At 38.3% G+C, this 12,494-nt stretch overlaps 1 non-coding gene across 1 annotated transcript; it reads left to right on the forward strand.

The window, feature by feature from the left end:
* Window positions 1–1,075: 1,075 nt before the first annotated feature.
* On the forward strand, window positions 1,076–1,183 carry LOC148568164 (small nucleolar RNA R71). Its single transcript, XR_015881826.1, has one exon. It is a non-coding gene; the product is annotated as a small nucleolar RNA R71 (small nucleolar RNA).
* Window positions 1,184–12,494: the final 11,311 nt, after the last annotated feature.

Consider the following 12,494-nt stretch of genomic DNA (forward strand, 5'->3'; position numbering starts at 1 on the left):
CACTTAGTTCATTGATGAACAAGGGAGGTTCAACTTCCCAAGTATCAATGCCAAATAATTTGGCATTCAGCTTCATGATTGTACCAAGAAACTTGGCAGTTTGCTCTTCAGTAACATCCTCATTCTCTTCAGAAGAGGAATACTCATCAGAGCTCATGAAGGGTATAAGGAGGTTCAATGGGATCTCTATGATCTCTAGATGAGCCTCAGAGTCCTTTGGTTCCTCAGAGGGAAGCTCCTTATTGATCACTGGACGTCTCAGGAGGTCTTCCTCCTTGGGATTCACGTCCTCCTCTCCCTCAGTGGGTTCGGCCATTTTGCTTATGTCAATGGCCTTGCACTCTCCTTTTGGATTCTCTTCTGTATTGCTTGGGAGAGTACTGGGAGGGATTTCAGTGATCCTTTTACTCAGCTGGCCTACTTGTGCTTCCAGATTTCTAATGGAAGACCTTGTTTCATTCATGAAACTCACAGTGACCTTGGATAGATCAGAGACTAGATTTGCTAAATTAGAAGCATTCTGTTCAGAGTTCTCTGTCTGTTGCTGAGTGGATGATGGAAAAGGTTTATTATTGTTAAACCTGTTTCTTCCACCATTATTAAAGCCTTGTTGAGGCTTTTGATCCTTCCATGAGAAATTTGGATGATTTCTCCATGATGAGTTATAGGTGTTTCCATAAGGTTCACCTAAGTAATTCACCTCTGCTATTGCAGGGTTCTCAGGATCATAAGCTTCTTCTTCATAAGAAGCCTCTTGAGTACTGTTGGATGCAGCTTGCATTCCATGCAGACTCTGAGAGATCATATTGACTTGCTGAGTCAATATTTTATTCTGAGCCAATATGACATTCAGAGTATCAACTTCAAGAACTCCCTTCTTCATAGGCGTCCCATTACTCACAGGATTCTTTTCAGAAGTGTACATGAACTGGTTATTAGCAACCATGTCAATGAGTTCTTGAGCTTCTGCAGGCGTTTTCTTTAGGTGAATGGATCCACCTGCAGAAGTGTCCAGTGACATCTTTGATAGCTCAGATAAACCATCATAGAATATATCCAGGATGGTCCATTCTGAAAGCATGTCAGAAGGACACTTTTTGGTCAACTGTTTGTATCTTTCCCAAGCTTCATAGAGGGATTCACCTTCTTTCTGTCTGAAGGTTTGAACATCAGCTCTAAGCTTGCTCAGCTTTTGAGGAGGAAAGTACTTGGCTAAGAAAGCCGTGACCAGCTTATCCCAAGAGTTCAGGCTGTCTTTGGGTTGAGAATCCAACCATAATCTAGCTCTGTCTCTTACAGCAAAAGGGAAAAGCATGAGCCTGTAGACTTTAGGATCTACTCCATTAGTCTTAACAGTATCACATATCTACAAGAATTCAGTTAAGAACTGAAAAGGATCTTCAGATGGAAGTCCATGAAACTTGCAGTTCTGCTGTATCAGAGAAACTAATTGAGGTTTCAGCTCAAAGTTGTTTGCTCCAATGGCAGGAATGGAGATGCTTCTTCCATGTAAATTGGAATTAGATGCAGTGAAGTCACCAAGCATCTTCCTTACATTATTATTATTTTCGGCTGCCATCTCCTCTTCCTGTTCGAAAATTTCTGAAAGATTATCTCTGGATTGTTGTATTTTAGCTTCTCTTAGTTTTTTCTTCAGAGTCCTTTCAGGTTCTGGATCTGCTTCCACAAGAATGTTCTTATCCTTGCTCCTGCTCATATGACAAAGAAGAAGGCACAGAAAAATAATAATAATAATAGAGATCCTTTATACCACAGTATAGGGATCCCTGTGTGAATAGAAGAAGAGGGGGAGACAAAGAATGTAATATAATGGAAGAAACACAACTGTGAGGAGGCTAGATATGTGAGATGAGATGTTAGGATATGAATGAATAAATAGAATGAGATGGGAGAGGGAGAATTTTCGAAAATATTTTTTTGAAAAAGAGTTAGTGATTTTCGAAAATGGTTTTTGAAAAATGTTAGTAATTTTCAAAAATTTTTAAAATCAAAAATAAAAAATAAGAATAATTAGTTAATTAAAAAGAAATTTTTGAAAAAGAGGGAAGATATTTTCGAAAATTAGAGAGAGAGAGTTAGTTAGGTAGTTTTGAAAAAGTTAAGAAACAAACAAAAAGTTAGTTAGTTAGTTGAAACAAATTTTGAAAAGATAAGAAGTTAGGAAGTTAGAAAAGATATTTTGAAAAGATATTTTTGAAAAAGATAAGATAAGAAGATATTTTAGAAACTAATTTTGAAAAAGATTTGATTTTTAAAATCTCAATTAATGACTTGATTCATAAAAAATCACAAGATATGATTCTAGAACTTAAAGTTTGAATCTTTCTTAACAAGCAAGTAACAAACTTCAAATTTTTGAATCAAAACATTAATTGATTATGTTATTTTCGAAAATTTAATACAAAAATAAGAAAAAGATTTTTGAAAAATATTTTTGGAATTTTCGAAAATAACTAAGAATTTTGAAAAAGATTTGATTTTTGAAAAAGATTTTGAAAAAGATAAGATTTTCAAATTGAAAATTTGATTTGACTCATAAGAAACAACTTGATTTTAAAAATTTTTGAAAAAGTCAACTCAAATTTTCGAATTTGATGAGAGAAAAAGGGAAAGATATTTTTTTGATTTTTGAAATTTTTATGAAAAACATGAAAATTATGCAATGCATGAAATTTTTAGATCAAAACAATGAATGCATGCAAGAATGCTATGAATGTCAAGATGAACACCAAGAACACTATGAATGTCAAGATGAACATCATAGACACAATTTTGAAAAATTTTTAATGCAAAGAAAACATGCAAGACACCAAACTTAGAATTCTTTAATGCTTAGACACTAAGAATTCAAGAATGCATATGATAAACATGAAAAGACACAAAACAAAAAATCATCAAGATCAAACAAGAAGACTTTCCAAGAACAACTTGAAGATCATGAAGAACACTATGAATGCATGAAATTTTCGAAAAATGCAAGATGCATATGCAAGTGACACCAAACTTATGATATGACTCAAGACTCAAACAAGAAACACAAAAATATTTTTGATTTTTATGATTTTCTAATTTTTTTTGGATTTTTATTTTATATTTTTCGAAAATTATATGAAAAAGGAAAATAAGGATTCCAAAATTTTTAATATGAATTCCAGGAATCTTGCATTCTTAGTCTAAAGCTTCAGTCCAGGAATTAGACATGGCTCACTAGCCAGCCAAGCCTTTAATGAAAGCTCTGGTCCAAAACACTAGACATGGCCAATGGCCAGCCAAGCTTCAGCATGTAATTCAGATATGACATGCCTGACATACTCATTCCCAAAGGAATAGACATGGCTTTACAGCCAGCCAGGCTTCAACATGCTTCATGAAATACTAGAATTCATTCTTAAAAATTTTGAATAGAAATTTTTGAAAACATTTTTATTATTTTTTTTTTCGAAAACAGATGAGAAAATTTTTTGAAAGATTTTTGAAAAAATTTTTGGAAACAAAATAAAAATAAAAATAAAAATAAAATTACCTAATCTGAGCAACAAGATGAACTGTCAGTTGTCCAAACTCGAACAATCCCCGGCAACGGCGCCAAAAACTTGGTGCACGAAATTGTGATGTCCAGGCTCAAACTATTCCTGGCACGTGAGCAACTTGGTACGCGTAATCGTGATTACACTTTAATTATGTAAAATTCATGGGTCTTTCTTTCCCTGGCAATGGCGCCAAGAACTTGGTGCCAATACCATGGTTCACAACTTCGATACAACTAACCAGCAAGTGCACTGGGTCGTCCAAGTAATACCTTACGTGAGTAAGGGTCGAATCCCACGGAGATTGTTGGTATGAAGCAAGCTATGGTCACCTTGCAAATCTCAGTTAGGCAGATATAAATTGATAATGATGTTTTCGAATACTAAATAATAGAATAGGGATAGAAATACTTATGTAATTCATTGGTGAGAGTTTCAGATAAGCGAATGGAGATGCTTTTGTTCCTCTGAACCTCTGCTTTCCTGCTATCTTCATCCAATCAGTCTTACTCCTTTCCATGGCTGGCTTTATGCAAGGGCATCACCGTTGTCAGTGGCTACATCCCCTCCTCTCAGTGAATAATATGCTCACGCACCCTGTCACGGCATGGCTATTCATCTGTCGGTTCTCGATCATGCTGGAATAGGATTCACCCTCCTTTTGCGTCTGTCACTAACGCCCAACAATCGCGAGTTTGAAGCTCGTCACAGTCATTCAATCATTGAATCCTACTCGGAATACCACAGACAAGGTTTAGACTTTCCGGATTCTCTTGAATGCCGCCATCATTCTAGCTTACGCCACGAAGATTCTGGTTAGGAGATCTAAGAGATATTCATTCTAGCTTATTTCATGTAGAGCGGAAGTGTTTGTCAGGCACGTGTTCATAGGGGAGAATGGTGATGAGCGTCACACATAATCATCACCTTCATCACGTTCTTGGGTGCGAATGGATATCTTAGAAGCGAAATAAGATGAATTGAATAGAAAACAGTAGTACTTTGCATTAATCTTTGAGGAACAGCAGAGCTCCACACCTTAATCTATGGAGTGTAGAAACTCTACCGTTAAAATTACATAAGTGAAAGGTCCAGGCATGGCCGAGATGGCCAGCCCCCTAAAGCGTGATCAATAGTCTCCTAAGATGAATAATGGATTAAAACTGAGACCAAAGATGCCTAATACAATAGTAAAAGGTCCTATTTATAATAAACTAGCTACTAGGGTTTACATGAGTAAGTAATTGATGTATAAATCCACTTCCTGGGCCCACTTGGTGTGTTTTTGGGCTGAGCCTGAGTGTTGCACGTGTAGAGGTCCTTCTTGGAGTTGAACGCCAGCTTTTGTGCCAGTTTGGGCGTTCAACTCTGGTTTTTGCTCCTTTTCTGGCGCTGGACGCCAGATTTGGGTAGAAAGCTGGCGTTGAACGCCAGTTTACGTCGTCTATTCTTGGCCAAAGTATGGATTATTATATATTTCTGGAAAGCCCTGGATGTCTACTTTCCAAAGCAATTGGAAGCGCGCCATTTCGAGTTCTGTAGCTCCAGAAAATCCACTTTGAGTGCAGGGAGGTCAGAATCCAACAGCATCAGTAATCCTTCTTCAACCTTTGACTCAGATTTCTGCTCAAGTCCCTCAATTTCAGCCAGAAAATACCTGAAATCACAGAAAAACACACAAACTCATAGTAAAGTCCAGAAATGTGAATTTAACATAAACACTAATGAAAACATCCCTAAAAGTAACTAGATCCTACTAAAAACATACTAAAAACAATGCCAAAAAGCGTATAAATTATCCGCTCATCAGAACTCAACCACCTTAGTTATCCTAGCGGTCGTTTTATTCTTCAGGTTGTGCTCCTCCTGTGAAGATGATTCGCCTCCTTTTGGTGCCATAAAAGTTTACTTGTCCTCAAGCAAAGAAGAACTGAAAACAGAAAGAAACAACTATTATGAGGACAGAGAATAAAAGGATAAAAGAACAAGAGAGAATTAGGATTAGGAGAAAGAGAAAGAAAATTAAAATTGGGCGGCGAACTAGTGTAGTTGTACAGCGAAGGTGACGCGTACGCGTACAGCACGCGTACGCGTGGGTCGCGAATTTTCCTTAATGATGCGTGAGCGTTAGGAACGCATCCGCGTGCCCATGATTTGTGCGATTTGCGTGAAGCCAGCCGCGCGCACGCACAACTCTCTGTTCACGTGGCTTGGAAACCAATAATTTCATGCGACGTGTGTGCGTCATGCATGCGCATGCGTGGATGGCCATTTGTGCAGATGACGCGCACGCGTCAGGGACACGTACGCATGAACAAGTTTTGTGCTTCTAGCACACTTCTAGCCCTAAGCCAGCACAACTCTACCCAAACACTTCTTTACGTCGATTTTTAAGGTCACACGTACGCATCGATGACGAGTACGCGTAGAGTGCCAAAATCATGAATGACGCGCACGCGTGGGGTACGTGTACGCGTGGGCTTGTTTGTGCGAAAGGCATCATTCCTGTGCCACTCCCGTTCAACTCTCTGTTCATTTTTTTTTCTCGCACACCCATCTGACGCATACGTATCAGTGACGCTTGTGCATCGGGTGCTCTCTTTTTTTTTGTGTGTGTCCGGTTCCTATTCTAAGATAGCTGCATGATCTAAAAAACAGTAAAAACTTAGTAAAAATCAAATAAGGAAGAAAACTACTACTACAAAAAATAGCTATGGATACGAATTTATCGAGTTGCCTCCCGACAAGCGCTTTTTTAACGTCACTAGCTTGACGGTCAGTTCTGCTAAGTCAGCAAATGAGCGGACCTTTGGCGATCAATCTCACCTCTAAGACAGTGCTTCAACCTCTGGCCATTCACTGTAAATTTCTTGTCAGAATTCTCTTCCTATATTTCCACATAACCATATGGTGAAGCTCTGGTAACCACAAACGGTCCTGACCACCAGGATTTTAGCTTCCCGGGAAAGAGTTTGAGCCTTGAATTATACAAAAGCACTCTCTGTCCTGGCTCAAAGACTCTTATGGCAATCTTCTTGTCATGTAGTAACTTGGTTCTCTCCTTATAGAGGATGGCATTCTCATAGGCTAAATATCTAAACTCATGAAGCTCATTCAATTGAAGCATTCGCTTGATTCTTGCAGCTTCTGAATCAAGATTCAGATATCGGATTGCCCAGTAAGCTTTATGCTCCAGCTTAACTGGCAAGTGACAGGCTTTGCCATAGACCAACTAATAAAGGGACATGCCAATAGGAGTCTTGTAAGCTGTTCGGTATGCCCAGAGAGCATCATCAAGCTTCCTAGACTAGTCCTTTCTTGAAACACTGACGGTCTTCTCTAAAATCCTCTTAAGTTCCCTGTTGGAAACTTCAACTTGTCCACTTGTCTGAGGGTGATAGGGGGTTGCCACTTTATGACGAACTCCATATCTCTGCAGAAGAGAGTCCAGCTATCTATTGCAGAAGTGGCTTCCACCATCACTAATGAGTATCCTTGGGACACCAAACCGACTAAAGATATATCTCTGAAGAAAGCTCATTACCACCTTGGCATCATTGGTGGGTAGAGCCACAGCTTCCACCCACTTGGACACATAATCAACTGCCACTAGAATATAGTTGTTTGAATGTGAGGGTGGAAAAGGTCCCACGAAATCAATACCCCACACATCAAATAACTCAACCTCAAGAATCTCCTGCTGTGGCATTTCATGGTTGGCAGGGAGATTTGTGGCTTTTTCACATCTGTCACAGTGTTTCACAAATGCTCTTGAGTCTCTGAAGATAGTTGGTCAATAAAACCCGCTCTGAAGGACCCTTGTAGCTGTCCTTTCACCACCAAAGTGGCCTCCATACTCAGAACCATGACAGTGCCAAAGAATCTGCTATTTTTCTTCATTTGGGACACATCTTCGGATGATACCATCTGAACACCTTTTAAAAAGGTATGGCTCCTCCCAAATGTAGTACTTTGCATCAGTCAATAGCTTCTTCACTTGTTGCCTACTGTACTCTCTTGGAATAAAATTCATGGCCTTATAATTTGCAATGTCTGCAAACCATGGAGCCTACTGAATGAGGAACAATTGCTCATCTAGAAATGTCTTAGTCACAGCTGTGGGTGGTTGTACTCCTGCTTCAGGCTCAATTCTGGAGAGATGATCAGCTATTTGATTTTCTGACACTTTTCTGTCTTTTATCTCAATATCAAACTCCTGAAGGAGCAACACCCATCTGATTAATATTGGTTTAGAGTCCTGTTTGGTTAGAAAGTACTTCAAAGCAGCATGATCAGTGTAAACAATAACCTTAGAGCCAAGTAAATAGGACCTAAACTTATCAACAACATACACAACAGCTAATAATTCCTTTTCTGTAGTTGTGTAATTCTTTTGGGCATCATTTAACACATGGCTGGCATAGTAACTGACATGTACAAGCTTACCATGCCTCTGTCCTAAAACAGCTCCTATAGCAAAGTCACTGGCATCACACATCAATTCAAATGGTAAATTCCAATCAAGGGGAGCTATAATGGGAGCAGAGGTAAGGTTTGCTTTCAGAGTTTCAAAAGCATGTAGACAATCAGAATCAAAGACAAAAGGAACATCAGCAGCCAACAAGTTGCTTAAAGGTTTAGCAATTTTAGAAAAATCCTTTATAAATCTTCTATAAAATCCTGCATGACCCAAGAAACTCCTGACTGCCTTAACATTAGTTGGTGGTGGTAATTTTTCAATTACCTCCACCTTTGCTCTATCAACCTCAATTCCCTTATTTGAAATCTGGTGTCCAAGAACAATACCTTCTGTAACCATAAAATGACATTTTTCCTAATTTAAAATAAGGTTTGATTCTTGACACCGTTTCAAGACAAGAGATAAATGCTTAAGGCAGGATTCAAAAGAATTACCAAAGACAGAAAAGTCATCCATAAATACCTCAATAAACTTTTCAACCATATCAGAAAAAATTGAAAGCATACACCTCTGAAAAGTTACTGGAGCATTGCAAAGTCCAAAAGGCATTCTTCTGTAGGCAAATACTCCAAAGGGGCATGTGAATGTTGTCTTCTCTTGATCTTGAGAGTCCACTGTAATTTGGTTATATCCAGAATAGCCATCTAGAAAGCAATAAAATGTATGACCAGCTAACCTCTCAAGCATCTGATCAATGAAAGGCATGGAGAAGTGATCTTTCCTTGTAGTAGTGTTGAGCCTCCTGTAGTCTATACACATTCTCCATCCTGTGATTGTTCTTGTAGAAATAAGCTCATTCTCTTCATTCTTGATCACTGTCATCCCTCTTTTCTTGGGAACTACCTGCACAGGACTTACCCAAGAACTGTCAGAAATAGGGTAAATAATACCTGCTTCCCATAGTTTAATTACCTCTTTTTGGACCACCTCTTTCATAGTTAGATTGAGTCTCCTTTGTGGTTGCAGAACTGGTTTAGCATCATCTTCAAGGAGGATCTTGTGCATGCACTTGGTTGGACTAATCCCCTTCAAGTCACTAATGGTCCACCCAAGAGCTGTTTTATAACTCCTGAGCACTTAAATAAGTCCCTCTTCCTCTTCAGGCTTCAGGGAAGAGCTAATAATCACTGGATAGGAATCATTTTCACCCAAGAACATATATTTCAGAGAAGGAGGTAAAGGTTTGAGCTCAAGCTTGGGGGCTTCCTCCTCTGCTTTAGGCGTGTGAACTAGTGCCTTTTGGGGTGGTGAATCATCAACTTCAACTAACTTATATTCTGAAATAGGATTCAGAATTTCATCAAGTACCTCAGCTTCCAGTACTTCTTGAACAAGTGGTTCAACAACATCAATTCTCATACACCCTTCAGAATTATTAGGGTGCTTGAGAGCTTCAAAAACATTAAGGACCACCTGCTCTTCATTGACCCTCAAGGTTAATTCACCCTTTTGCACATCAATCAGAACTCTACCTACAGCTAAAAAGGGTCTTCCAAGAATAATAGAGGATTTTACATCCTCTTTCATGTCTAATATAACAAAATCAGCAGGAAAAATAAAGGGTACGGTCCTACTTTCATAAGTAAATCCTCAACAACACCCAAAGGTAATTTAATAGAAAGATCAGCAAGTTGAAGAGAAATACGAGTGAGTTTTACCTCCTCAATTTGAAGCTTTTTTATCACTGAAAGTGGCATGAGATTGATGCTAGCTCCAAGATCACATAAAGCTCTTTGAATGGTGACATCTCTAATGGTGTAAGAAATCACAAAACTCCATGGATCTTGCATTTTCTCAGGAAGTTTATGTTGAATAATAGCACTGCATTCCTTGGTTAACACCACGGTTTCTTGCTCCTTCCAATTCCTCTTGTTGGTCAATAATTTTTTCATGAATTTGGCATAAAGGGGCATTTGCTCAAGAGCTTCTGCAAAAGGAATGTTGATCTGTAGCTTCTTGAAGACATCTAAAAATTTAGAGAACTGCTTTTCTTTGGAAGCCTTTTGGAGTCTCTGAGGATATGGCATTTTTGGCTTGTATTCATAAGCCTTTGGCAATGTAGGATATTTGTCAAGAGAGTCAGGGAACGGGTTGTCTGCACGCTTTGGAGGGGCGTGCTCCACTTCTTCCTTCTTCTCTTCTGGAGCTTTCTTTTCAACTAGCTCTTCATTGGCCCTTGTCTCAGAGCCGGCTGTTTTACCACTTCTCAATTGAATAACCTTGCAATCTTCTCTTGGGTTCACCACTGTATCACCTGGAAATGTACTTGCAGACTTCTCAGGTATTTGCTTGCTCAGTTGGCCCATTTGTACCTCTAAGTTTCTAATGGAGGCTCTAGTTTCTTGCATAAAACTCCTCATCATCTCCCAGTTAGAATCTTCTTGAGATTTAGAGTTTGCCTGCTGAGGTGGTTGTAGCTGTTGAGACTGAAATTGGCGGTTATTGTGATTGTTCTGTTGGAAGCCGCCCTGAGAATTATTGTTGAAATTCTGAGGTTGGTCTCTCCACCTAAAATTTGGGTGATTTCTCCATCCCTGAGGTAGCGTTTGGTGGAGAGACAGAGACCGAAAGACTAAGACTGAGAGACAGAGACTAAGAGACAGGGATTGAAATAAATCTCAGTATTCTGTTTGGTGTAAAATAGGAGACAGGAATTGAAACAAGAATGAAACTCTAATTTAATTTGCACAAAGGGTAAAATTAGAATTAATTAATTGAAATGAAAGTATTTTAGGTATAAAATGTTATTAAAATTTCAGTTTCCATCTCTAAAAATTTCAGTCCCCTGTGTCCCTACTTTTTGGAGGTACTGAAATACTGAAATTTTAGAGACAGAGACAGAAATTTTAGTACCAGTCTCTGAACTAACAAACACGATACTGAGTCTCAGTCTCTCAGTCTCTGTCTCAGTACCTCAAAACAAACGCTACCTGATTGTATGTCTTAGAATATAGATCATTGTTGGAATTTCTAGGGCCACTCCCCATGTAATTGACCTATTCAGAAGAGTATTGAGCATAGTCATAATTATCATTTTGCACAAAGTTACCTGTCATGTCATAAGAGGTCTCTTGAGATGGATTTTGGGTGTTGATAGCTGAGACTTGAATTCCACCCATCTGTTGAGTAAGCAGATTTATTTGCTGAGACATAATCTTATTCTGAGCAAGAAGAGCATTAAGAGCTTCTACTTCCATAACACCCTTCTTCTGAGGAGCCTCAAAGTTCACAGGATTCCTGTTAGATGACTATAAATATTGGTTGCTAGCAACCAATTTAATCAGCTCAATTGTCTCCTCCGGTGTCTTCTTCTTGTGCAATGAACCACCTGCAGAATTATCTAAGCACATCTTAGACATTTCACCCAAACTTTTATAAAAGATGTCTAGTTGGGTCCATTTAGAAAATATGTCCGGAGGGCATTGCCTAATCAGTAGCTTGTACCTCTCCCAAGCTTCATAAAGAGTTTCACCGTCCCTCTGCCTGAAGCTCTGAACCTCCACCCTAAGTTTAGTCAGCTTCTTTGGTGGGAAAAATTTAGTAAGAAACTCCGTAACAACCTTGTCCCAAGTATTCAAACCTTCAGCTTCTTGTTTGTTGTAAACGTTGCCTACAAGTCCTTTCAGGTTCTGGATCCAAGTCTAACAGAGGTTCCTTGTCTCTGTTCCTGCGCATAAACCAACAGAAAACAAGAAAAGATGGGATTCTCTACGTCAGAGTGCAAAGAAGTCCCAGTGAGGTATCCTGCGTAAAATAATAAAATAAAAATACTAAATAAAATAAATAAATAAATTTCAAAAATAATAACTAAAATTAAACAGAAATTTTTGAAAATTAACAGGAAAAATAAACAAGACAATTAAAATAGAATTAACTAGGTGATACCAAACTTAATTTAAGAAATTAAAGAAAAAAATTAGTGCTATTTTAAAAAAAATTCGAAAATAATAAACAAAATTTAAATAAAATTAAAACTAAAACGCCTAATCTAAGCAATCAAACAACAGATAGTTGTTAATCATAGTCAATCCCCGGCAACGGTGCCAAAAACTTAGTGCGAAAATTATAACCACAAACAAACCGGCAAGTGCACCGGGTCGTACCAAGTAATACCTCAGGTGAGTGAGGGTCGATCCCACGAAGATTGATGGATCAAGCAACAATGATTGATTGATTGGCTTAGTTAGACAAACAGAAAAGAGTGTTTGAATATTCAAGGAGCATTAAATAATCGTGCAGAAATTAAAATAGTAAAGTAAATGAGTTGGGAATAAAATATGGAGAAGGCAGTTAAGGTTCCAGAGTTATCTATTTTTCCGGATTAACTTTTCTTACTAACTATTTTAATCATGTAGGATTTAATTTATGGCAAACTATATGTGACTAGACCCTAATTCCTTAGACCTTTCTAGTCTCCTCTAATTTTCATCAACTGCCAATTCCTTGGTCAGTTAATTCCAATTAGG

The sequence above is a fragment of the Arachis ipaensis genome, chromosome B4 (assembly GCF_059453495.1).
Source record: "Arachis ipaensis isolate K30076 ecotype BB chromosome B4, ASM5945349v1, whole genome shotgun sequence".
Lineage (NCBI taxonomy): Eukaryota > Viridiplantae > Streptophyta > Magnoliopsida > Fabales > Fabaceae > Arachis > Arachis ipaensis.